Below are 12,120 nucleotides of genomic sequence, written 5' to 3' on the forward strand. Positions count from 1 at the left end.
TGGAGCAGGGCCAAAGAAGAGCATCAAGGCTGGCGAAGGGCTTGGAGAATATGGCCTATGAGGAGAGACTGAAGGATCTTGGGCTGCTTAGTCTGGGAAGAGGAGGCTGAGGGGAGACGTTATTGCTCTCTTCCATATCTGAAGAGTGATTACAGGGAAAATGGAGTTGGTCTCCTCTCACTGGTGACAGGACAAGGGGAAATGGCCTCAAGTTGCACCAGGGTAAGTTTAAGTTGGATATGAGGAAAACCTTCTTTGCAGAAAGGGTTGTTAAGCACTGGAATAGGCTGCCCAGAGAGGTGGTTGAGTCACCATCCCTGGATGTGTTTAAAAACCGTTTAGGATGTGGTGCTCAGAGACATGATTTAGCGGAGGGTTGTTAGAGTTAGGGTAGGATGGTTAGGTTGAGGTTGGACTTGATCTTTAAGGTTTTTTCCAAGCTGAGCAATTCTATGATTCTTTGAAAATTATTCTTTACACCTGGATAGTACGTAAGAGGAATAAAATACAATATCTCATTATTCTGCCAGGTCTGATACTTTGGATCACCTACATGTATTTTCTTAAATTAACTTTGTTCCAAACAAAAATCTGTAAAAAAAAAAGATATTTTCTAAATCTTCTCACCATGGATGAGATTTTTGAGTTCATCAGAAATACTACATTTTCTATCTAGTAGCTTGCTCCCCAATTACATCTGTGACAAAGAGATTTTCATTCTAACGTCAAGCAAAGCAAAACACCAAAACACAACAACAAAAAAAATCAAACAGGTTAATAACTTGAAGTGATATAAATTTTTAAAAAAATACACATTCCCAGGTACAAGGAGCACATTTAGCACTTACTGAGCACATTCAGAAGGAATATTTCAAGATATAACTTTAGAGGATCCAGAGTGCATTCTTACCTACAGTTTATTCCAGCTATCATCTTTAAGTGCATTTTGCGAACATTTCTGACCTCACAAATAAGACTATAAGAACACTTCTGTTTGAAACATTTTCAGTGCTTTTCTTCAAATAATAGGACTACTAAAACAATCAAAATGGCCTTTCTCACAGTATTTTATATATTTTAAATGATTTCACGTTGAGCTCTCTCACTGTAAGAAGTGGTATAAAAATACTTTTATGAAGATAGATTTCTAATTCCATCAGATAGAAAACACCAAGTCTCACGTTGGGGTTTTTCTCAAACTTCACATTTATTTAGTTATAAGACTGACTGTAATGGTAATTAGAACATTATGAATCAATACTAATTAAAGTGAAAATTAATCATCTATCACAATGCTAGGCAAGCAGCACGATAAAAATTGGAAGGTAACTTTTTATGCAACAGGGAAAGAAAGAAAATTACTTTTTAAAAAGGGCTTTAAATGTATTTTAAAATAAATTAATGCAATTTTAAAACTCATTGAACTGTAGAGATTATTTTAAATTAATCTTTTAAAATCCACTTTTTAAAATCCTTCCAAATGTAATCCTTGGCTGAGATAAAAACCCAATTCCATTTTATTTTTTCAGTTGTTTATTTTTCTGGTAAAACAAGCTATTCTATTTAGATCACACGAGCTGCTATTAAAGTCAATGAATAATGATATTTCTTTTGCAGTTAGGGCTTAGTCAGTTCCCATCATCCGTGGTTTATCCAAGGCGGATTAACCATTTGTAATCAAATCCAGGTGGATTAATCATGCCCTGGATAGAGAAAAGTCAGTGCAGGCTCAGTGTAGAGCCAGTTCAGATCAGCTGAGCTTCTTAGGGCAGGTACAGCACAAATGTACTGTGCTGAGTCCAGGTCACCCCACATACAGAAAAAGGTTAATCATTTCTGCATTGTGCAGAACCAGAACAAATCAGACCAAAATAGCCCAGTCAGTCACATTCACTGTAAACTTCTTACCTCAAGTTCTGTGAAATTAAAGTACTGAAAAGTAGGATTCAGAGACATAAGTAATGGTACACAGCCTAGGCACAATTGGACTTAGATGTCAGATGCTTCTGCACTGTACTTTAGCTTCCAAAGCAGCTGCACACGTAGGACAGAAGTTCTCAGTTCTCACATTCACTAGCAAACCTGAGTAGCTCTGCAGGAGTTTAATAATGGGGTGCTAAAAAGATCTTTGAGTGGATGGATGAGAGCAGGCCCTGACTGCACCAAGGGAGTTGGCACAGAACTGAAGCAAAATGAACACAAGCTGCCTGTGAGCAGTGCCACACCACAGTATTCTTTGCATTTCAAGCACTTACTTGAAAGCAGTTTTCTACTTGAATGCCTCTGTCTCTAATTAATGAAATACACACTATATTCAACATAGATCGAACAGCTTAAAGATTCAGTATTGGCATCTTGTATTAAGGAACATAGTCAAATGAAGTACTATACTCAGGCAAAACTTTGACACTAAAGGAGTTGAACACTACAGGCTTTGTGTCTTCTTTTTGTGCAGAGTTAGGCTTGTGTGCCTCTGAAGAAACAATATTACAAGTGCAGTCATATCATGCCTTAGTTGTGTTGGAGAAAGCCAAGGATCTACTACCCAACTTGTTTTTCCCTCACAAATCTGCTCCCCAAAATTTACCTCTGCTCTCATTTCCTGTACTGGCTTCCATACAGTGGTTTGGGAAAGAATAAATAGGAGAAAATGTGTAAGAAATAGCAGCCAAGAGAAAAAGCTTATTTACCTGTAGAACAAATTGAATTTCTTCTTGTCTTATGGCAAATATTTTTTCATCATCTTCCTTATGCACAAAGTCTCAGAAGGCAGAGGAATGATAAACCATTTGCCTTCCAATTTCTTCCCTTTTGGACTAGACCAATTTCATCTCACATGCACATGTCCCAATAGCTCACCAAAGAATACTATTATCTGTACTAATAAAGGTTGCACTAATGCATTGCATGGATAGATACTGGTTATCTAGATTACAAAGAACACAGTCAACTGCTAATGAATACTTATCTCTACACGGAAGATCAAGAGTTGATTACTCAGAGCTTCATTTCTCTCATATCTTGGAAGAAAGATGTTGTCTCTTTAGTGAGAATGTTCTATTGCTTGTATTTTAATACCACAGTTACTTTTGCAGTGGAGGAAAGGAGTGACTGGGTTGCTCAGGGAAAGACATATGAACATGCCATATTCCAGCATATCTGGTTACCACCGAAGCTGTGAGTGAGTATTTGGGTGACCTGTCTTTGTGTTAATTAGCCCTGACAAAAACAGCAGTACACAAACAGTGGCACAAGGGGAACTAAAGGAGGGAAGATTTAGATTAGATTTTAGGAAGCAATTCTTTACTCAATGAGTGATGAGGAACAAGCTGCCCAGAGAAGCTGTTAGTGCTCCATCCCTGGAGATGATCAAAGCCAGGCTGCACCTGGGCTACCTGGTCTAGTGGAAAGTGTCCCTGCCTATGGCAAGGAGATTGGAACTAGATAATCTTTAAGGTTCCTTTAAACCTACGCCATTCTGTGATTTTATGTTATGTTGCTTTCAGAGTAAAGTTGGACTGGGTCCAGATATCTAGGAGTCCTGGCTAAGAAAATTACTCTGCCTGTTTTTACAGCATTGGAAAAGATGTATTCACCCAATTACTTTTAGACTCGAAGTAACTGTAGGAGTCCTTTTATACGTTAACAAAAAGCAAGCTGGAGTTCTGCCTTTGATTCATCAAGCAAACTCAATGCTAGAAAATAAAAAGCATGATGTTCAGTATCACAGCCAGGCATATCACACAGATAGAAATAATGATTTTTGATTGTACAAATAGATAACAGCTCTCATCCTTCCCAAGTAATAGCAAAACAAATTCAGCAGAATCACAGATGAAAAGTTTCTGAAGTGTCTTAGATTGTTTTAGATCCCATGAGGCAAAGTTGCATGTGAAAACAAGAGCTGACCTCACTTTGAACACTATGAATGTTCCAACTGTGTTGCTGAATCTGGGCTGTGGGTGTTCAGAAACAATAAGAATGTGCCTACTATTGTTCTGAGTTGCTGAATCTGTTTGCAGAGGATATTCAATAGCATACCTGTTTATTGACAGACTAGAGAAGTACAGAAGTTGAAAAAGCCACACTGAATAACATCTTAGTTTTCCATGGCTGAAGAAAGATCCAAAAAATTTGCCTCTATAAGATTCAATAAAATAATTTTGAAAAATTAAAAGAGAATTTAGAGATTTGTGGTGAAGGGAGAGTGCAAAGTTATGCTGCTGAAGATCAAATTAGTTTGCATCCCTTGAATTGTTTTTTTTTTTTTTTCTTTCAAACCACCAAATGAAAATTGACATGAATTTGAATTTAGAAAGGAACGATGACTTTAAAAAATATCCATATTATTTGTTTCATATATGAACTAACTATATCATAGATATCACATCTATTTAGATTCAGGGAAAGATGGCCATTGAGAACTTTTTCTGTCTCAGTTAAAATACAGGAATTCAGTGACATCCAGATAAAGACTAGGATCGCTTAATTCCTTTTCTTTCAAGCTCATATCCACTGTAGAGTTCCATTCCTCATCAGAAGCTGATAAACTGAAATAAAATATCAAGACAATTACGCATAATTCTGAATTTCCTTATGGAATGAAAAGAAAATAAGAACAAGTTCTGCTTTTCAAAGTTCCAAACGATTTTATTTCATAGGAAGTATTTAAAAGATCATCTATCAGTAAGAAAATTTAAAAATGTAAAGAATTAAAACTTAGTCACTATCAGTAGAAATATGAATTACAACATTCTAACTCTTCTTACCAACTATGGACTTCCTCACTATAACGAAATGGAACAGGTTGGATGGCTTTTCAAATATTGTCTTGGCTAGAAAAGATTTTACATCTAAAACTATTTTGCATCTGAAGATGCTTTAAAGTCATGAAATTAAATTATCAGGAGTATCTTCATTCTCACTGATCTATATCAAATCTCATGGCACTGATATAACTGTAATTCCCTGTGCCCATTTGCACCTCTTCCCATGGTTCCCTGAACACTCGGGGGAAAAATATGCACTGCAATGCCTCCTTTTTATATCTACAGAAAGTGGTTGATCATCATTTTTCTCACTCTGCTCACTGTATGAACTTAAGGAATGTATAAACATGTGGAGCACGTAAAACATAGCACAGGACACTTCAGCAACATAAATGTAAATAACACAATTTAAGAAGTTGTTTAAAGAATATACAACTGACAATAGAGAGAGCTGTTAATTCCTAAAGCATTCAAACTTGAACAGTTTGATCAGTGACAGCTCCCAAAAGTCTTCCTTGCAACATTTCTAAAATATATTTGACAGAATATTTTGATAGCAACACAGATAAAACAAGAAGTAAATACATAATACTATTTATGCATACATTTTAGAGCTCACTATGCAGTTAGGGATCATAAAAAGCTTTATTTTGTTTCATGAACAGGCAGCTAATACTCCTGAAGGCCATTTTACCTCACAAAATGCTTTCTTTACTGAAGGATCAAATCTGAGGAGTCTGTTTCATTGTCCACTTTTTGCTATTCTGAAATAATTATCTGTATACAGCCCCTTGCATGATTAGGGACTTCTCTTAGAAGGAAACAAAAGTTATATTACTTTGTCATTTTTGGAGCATGGTGAACAGTTTCCCCCATGACAGCTAACAATATGGTATCACAGAATCACCAAGGTTGGGAAAGACCTTCAGTCCAGCCATCCACTTATCACCAATAGTACTCACTAAATCACATCCCTCAATACAAAATCCAAATATTCCTTGAACACCTCCAGAGTCTGTGACTCCACCACCTCCCTGAGCAACCCATTCCAGTGCCTGAATCAGAGGCACAGATTTATCTAGAAGATTGAGGGTTACTGCATCCTTAAAAACTTCCAGCCAATTCTCCTCCATTTCTCTTTTCTGGTGACTTGAGGTATTTATTATTATCCAAGAAATATATTTCAGGAAGATTCATCTCCAGTCAAAAATGATTTAGTTCAGTGGTCTTAACAATGTATAAAGCTATTTCAAAAGAGAAAAACAAAAACAATTATCAGTAAAGCACAGAATTTTCCTTAAAAAGTCTGGCTCTTGGCTTTCAGCTACAACTAACTGTGGGAAATAAATGCTGTCTGACTTTAAGTTGCCTTAAGAAAAAGGAAAATACCAGTTTTTGTGGGTTTTTTTTTTTTTTTTGTCTATTTTCTTCAGCTATAAATCACAATTAAAATTTTGGTGCCAGGGGAGGATGTTAAAATATTGCCATAGACATAGATGCTTTCTGAAAAATCAGAACCTGAAGTACAAAAAACACAGACAGAGACTCCCAAGAAAGTTACTGGGGCTACTGGATGTCAGTTGAGGTTGGACTCAAGGGAGCATTAGTAGCATTATGATAGGTGATCTGACTTGATTAATGGTGCTAGAAATTAGTTAACTTAAGAGCAAATCTGATGAAAACAGCTGACTGAAAAGTAGATTGAGTTACTTAGGAAGTAAATGCAAAGTGAAAATAACTAAGGGATGTCTTTAATGATCTTTCTGATCCATTTGTTCAGTTGATACTAACTTTGGCGATATAATGGTCGAAACAAAAACAAAACAAAAAACAACCAAAGACACCAACTCTAAGACTGCTGTGGATGTGACATTCTATGGATATGGGATCCCTTAATTCAGATCTCTTCTTTAATTTGGACAGAGCATAGATTTCAGCCTGAAATCACCATAGTTTGAATAAGTGTTTTCAATGTTAGAGTGACAGCTATAGAATAGAAAGGGAATAAAAAGAAACTTTAAGAAATACTCCACTGCTAAATGAGATCAAGGGCAAGAAACATTCATGGTGATTTCAATGAGTAAATTCTATATAAACACTTGTGTGGAAACTACAATTACATAAATACATTCTGCAGTTTAAAAAATTCAAATGTCATTCTGCTTTCTTCCATTTAAAAATAAGGTTATTCTTGACCTTTGAAGATATTTGAAGCTTACTGCAAAGGAACACTTAGTACTTGTGTCTTGCACCAAGCTTAATAAGAATAAAGCTACTCTAGTATACTAAGTCCAATTTAATGTAAATGTATTTTACTCAAGGATTTTTGTGCCGCTCACCCCATATTTGTATGCGTCATATTTAGAAAGTGAAAAACAAGTTATTCTTCATAAAAAAGTCCTTTAGAGTGCAAGCAAAAGCAAGTTTACCATTTGTAGTTAAAGTTCAATGCAAGTAAAAAACTTGCCTTTGTCTCCATGCAAAATTAAAATCTAGTCGTGATTTAAGAATTCAAAAGGTGATATTTTTCAGTAGTAACTGAACAGTAACATAGCAACATAAATAAGGGTGAATAGTATACTGAAAATCACATGTATGTTTAACAGAGAAAAGGGGAATTTGTTTTACACTCTTATTTGTTCTTTTTTGTCTTTATTGGAAAATCTGTCATCACAAAATAGTCTTGCTGACACTAGTACTCAGTGATAAAATGATCAATACCTCTGTCATCAGGAAAAAACATCTTCTCAGCTTGGATATAAAGGAATCACTGTTCCACGTGTCTTTTTTTTGTTTGGATTTTTTTTTTTTTTTCTTTTTGCTAGTTCTGTTTCAGTGGTGGAATGTTTCTGGTGGTTTGTTATCCCTTTATAATTACTGTATGGTTCAGTAACCAAAAAGCTCTTAGATCTATATGAAATATTTCCTACTTCTGAATGGATTGTAGGAAACAACACCAAACCTCTCCTGTTCTCAGTCAATTCTTTAGTGTTTTGAGAGTGTCTTTTTGGCCTCTGTTTTACTAGCACTTATGCTGATGTCTCCAGTATTCTTGATCAAACACCTACTGCTTATGATTGCAGATGTTATTTTCCTGACCACAATCTGTATGTTCTTAAATCTGAAAAGGAACCAAAAGTAATAACATTCAGCTGGATCTACACACAGAAAGTACTAGATGAAGTCAATTGACTGGTTCCTATATGCCAGGGTAACACTAGAATATCAGTACTCTTGTTAGAGAACTCTCACCCAAAGGTGAAATTTCATGGAATATTTTCAGCTATGAGAAAGTGGAAACATATTCCTGGTACTGAATGAAAGACTGAATGAAATACATGACCAAGAAAAATGAAGAACAGAGTTAGAAGGTAACGTGCAAAAGGTATGAAGAGGAAGAAGCAGTAATATGAAGACATGTGCCATGAAACATGCTGCACAGAGAAATAAAGAGCAAAACAAGAATATAAACTGGAGACAGATCAAGTGCTTAAATTTGAAAAAGATACTCGCCTACAAGCAGAATGTTAATTCCTGCTTCATATGAAGAAATCTGACTATCATCTCCTCTGTTAAAATTTCAAAATCCTCATGCAAACCTGTAAACCCCCCAAAATAAATTTAATTCAATTTTTAAATTATGTTTTGAGATAGTCCAAAAATATTACCTGTGTTCTTGTAGTACTTCAGCAATCAGGTTATTAAACTCTGGCATTTACTAAGTTGAGTGAAGAACATTAACCAGTATATAAGAAAAATGAAGAGAAACATATTGAAACAACCATTCTTTTTCATTTCTCCAGTCTTAGACTTCTATAAAGTATGCTTTGTAACATGAAAGAAACTGCAAGAATGAGAGAAAAATTTAGATGTTAATATCAAATGGATTAAGAAAAGTTCATTTATATCTGATAAATTTGAATTTAACAGAAAGAGACTCCAGTGGGGCTCTGGTAAGCACTGAAAGAGCAGTACTGAGGAGGGCTGGTGCTGGTGGTGTTCAGTGAGATAATGCAGACTGTAAAGTAAGACGACATAAACTGAAGTTGGGAAAGGACTAGGCATGAAAGGCATTTAGGAAACATCTTGGCACAGATGGTGATTAGTATGTGAAATGGACCGCCAACAACAGTCACAAAAGCTGTAACCATAAACATATTTGAAATCAATTACACAAGCACTTAGAAGAAAAGGAATATTACTAGATAGAAAGTCTAGACATATAAATAGTGGGACTCAGATGACCCATATGTCCCATTTTCATCACAAGGTATTACTTTGTTGTTGTCAGAATACATGATGAGCTGCCACCAAAATGCATTTAATGTTCTGTAGGAAAAAGTTTTCTCTGTACTGCTCCTGGCCATTATTCTGCTGCCTGTTTCACAAACACATGGCACACACGCATGCAGCAAAAAGGTGTGAAAGTTAATTACTCTTTGGAGAATGAGATATACTGAAAGCTTTGTGGAGAAGGGCATCTTAAAGGGAAATAGATAGTGCATGAGATTTTTTTTTTTTTTAAGCTATAATACATCTCCCAGCCTTCCCAGAATAAATTACCCTTCCCAAGAGGAGAAAATATTATAATAATTACTTTGAGATTTTGAGACTTCCCTCCTTATGTTTATATAAGTACAAAATACTGATTATATAGGCTAAACAATTTTATTATAAACTTCTATTGTTATTTCTCAATCAATTCTTTGGTATAGTTTTCGTACTATTGATCTTGTTTGCTTTATAACAGCAGCAAATCATCAATGTTTAGTAGGATATACTGCACAAATTGAGAAATGCATCTTCCATGGTGGACCTAGTGTCACGACAACCCACACACATTGTCAACAAGGAGAAGTGGAAATGCGTGGTATTAAAATAATCAACCTGAAGTCTTTACATGCCAGGACAGAAAGCAGATAGAAGTAACGCCAAATTAATTCATCCTGATTTTAAGACTATTTTCAAGTAAGAAATATTATGTAATTATTATTTAACCAGCAGTATTGATTTTTTTATTTTTTTAATTCCTCTTTTTAAGATTTTTTTTTTCTACAATCTAAATAGAACCAGAAGCCCTTTCATAGCACATATGTAATCAGTATTTAGGTGCCTAGGAAGCTGTCAAGCTGGTAAGGAAAGCAAAGGTATCAAGGAGAAAATAGAGGTATTCTGGCAACAGCAAAATGTCATTTGCAAATGAGAACATCCTGAAATACCATTGGAGACGCTACAGAGATCTTGACCTTCTTTTAAGAAAAAAAGCCCCATGATACAAAGTTTTTGTGTATGCCAATCCCATCTTTAGTGACTTGAACATCTATATTTTAAACAGACCTATCTTCTTACTACACATTGATCTGTTTTCACCAATATCTGTTTCCTGTAGCCTTTACCTGTTTGTCCTTAGATTCTGAATGACTCTTCAGAGGATAGATCTTTTACTGAATTTTTGGCAAGTGCCTGGGACATCATAGGTGATGACAAATGAACAACAAAAAACTATTCAAACAAGACACTTTCCTGCTTTTCATTTTATATTTGTGAAAGAAAGATTAAAATATTCCTGTTTTAATGACAGCAATTTTTATGAACTGAAAACTGGAAATAAAGAAGCGTTATGCTTAAAGCAAATGTTTCCATGCAACTATTAATACTGATGAGCACATCCTTCTCTAGTTAGCTACAGCTAACTTATTTATTTAACTTCCAATGCATATCTAATCTTCATGGCTTTTACTTTCCTCTGTCAAGTTGACTGGTCTTGCTAGGTCCTTTCAATTGTGAAAAAAATAAAATCCTGTCAGGTTTACACTAATCTAAATAATTGGGTGACTTCTAGATTTAATTATTTGCCATTTTCCTTTTCACCTAGAGCATCATGGCTTTTAGTAAATACAACAAACTGTGTCCTAATGAGTGTTGAAGAAATCTCTTGCATAGCTGAGGAGGTGAAGGCTTCAAACAAACAGAACAACTGAACTTCAAAAAAAACCCAGCATCTTAATTTAAAATAATTATGAAATAGCCCACGATTAAAAAAAAAAAAAATCAAGTAAATGTACTTACCTCAATCAGCAGATAAAACTTCAACCTGCTCCTTATTTGATTTCCCTACAGTGTGATGGGAAAGAGAACCAGAACCAGAAGAGCAGAAGCTAAAAACCTGCAGGTTTAGATAAATGGGTGAAGCAATGCCAAACATGTAAGCAAAGTGAATTAAGTAATTCACTCACTATTTCACACTTACAGGCAGATGTCCTGGAATGCAGAGCCTCAGCACATGTAATAGTTACTTGAAAGGACAGGTATCACAACTAGAATTGTCAGAACCACAGAATTACAGAGGTTGGAAGGAACCTCAAGAGATCATTGAATCTAACCCCCACAGATAATCATCTGAGATATCTGGAACATCTCCATAGGAGATTCCACAACCTCCCTAAACAACTTGTGCCAGAACTCAGTCATCCTTACCATAAAGAAGCTCTTCCACATGTGTAACACTGCAACATGATGGAAAACTCAGCAATGACAGCATAGCCACAAAATCCTAGGCTACAGCAAGTAAGGTTAAGCTCAAATGCAGCAGCCATAAACACAGAAACAAACAAACAAAAAAGAATCTGCTTACCCTTGGAAGGTTGCTAGCATGCAGGAATCTCCAGCAAGATACCCTTGCCTCTACTGCCAACCTTTAAATAAGATCTGGGATGGGGTGGATTCTGGCTTCACCCCTTTTAGTCACTTAGATGCACTGCATGCACCCGAGCTCCTGTGGGTTGGCCCTGCTTTCCCACGAGGTGCTCAATTACTTATTCAGCCTGTGACTTAGCATTTCCACTACAATATGTTAGTGTGGAACTTACTATGTTCAAGTTTTAGGCCACTGCTCTTTTTCTTAACCACTACATGCCACCAAAAAGAGCCTGGCCTCATCCATTTGCCTCCCACCTCCCTTTAGATGTTTACAGGCATTTATCAGATCTCCTCCTGTCTTCTTTTCCCCAGGCTGAACAGACCTGGGTTATGTAGCCTTTCCTCATAGGGGAGATGCTCAAGGCCCTTAATCATCTTAGTGGCCTCCTAGGAGATCCCTATCCTTTGTGAACTGGGGATCCCAGAACTGGACGCAGTAGTCTATATATGGTCTCACAAGGGCAGAGTAGAGGACGAGGGTCACCTCCCTCAACCTGCTGGCCATACTCTTTTTAATGCACCCCAGGGTACCACTGGCCTTCTTGGCCACAAGGGTACACTGCTGTCTTGTGGCCAGCCTGTTATCCACCAGAACACCCACTGCTGGTTCTTCTCCAGCAATTTATCCCCTAACCTGTGCTGATGCATGCAG

Source organism: Phasianus colchicus, chromosome 4, assembly GCF_987193195.1.
Source record: "Phasianus colchicus chromosome 4, bPhaCol1.hap1.1, whole genome shotgun sequence".
NCBI lineage: Eukaryota > Metazoa > Chordata > Aves > Galliformes > Phasianidae > Phasianus > Phasianus colchicus.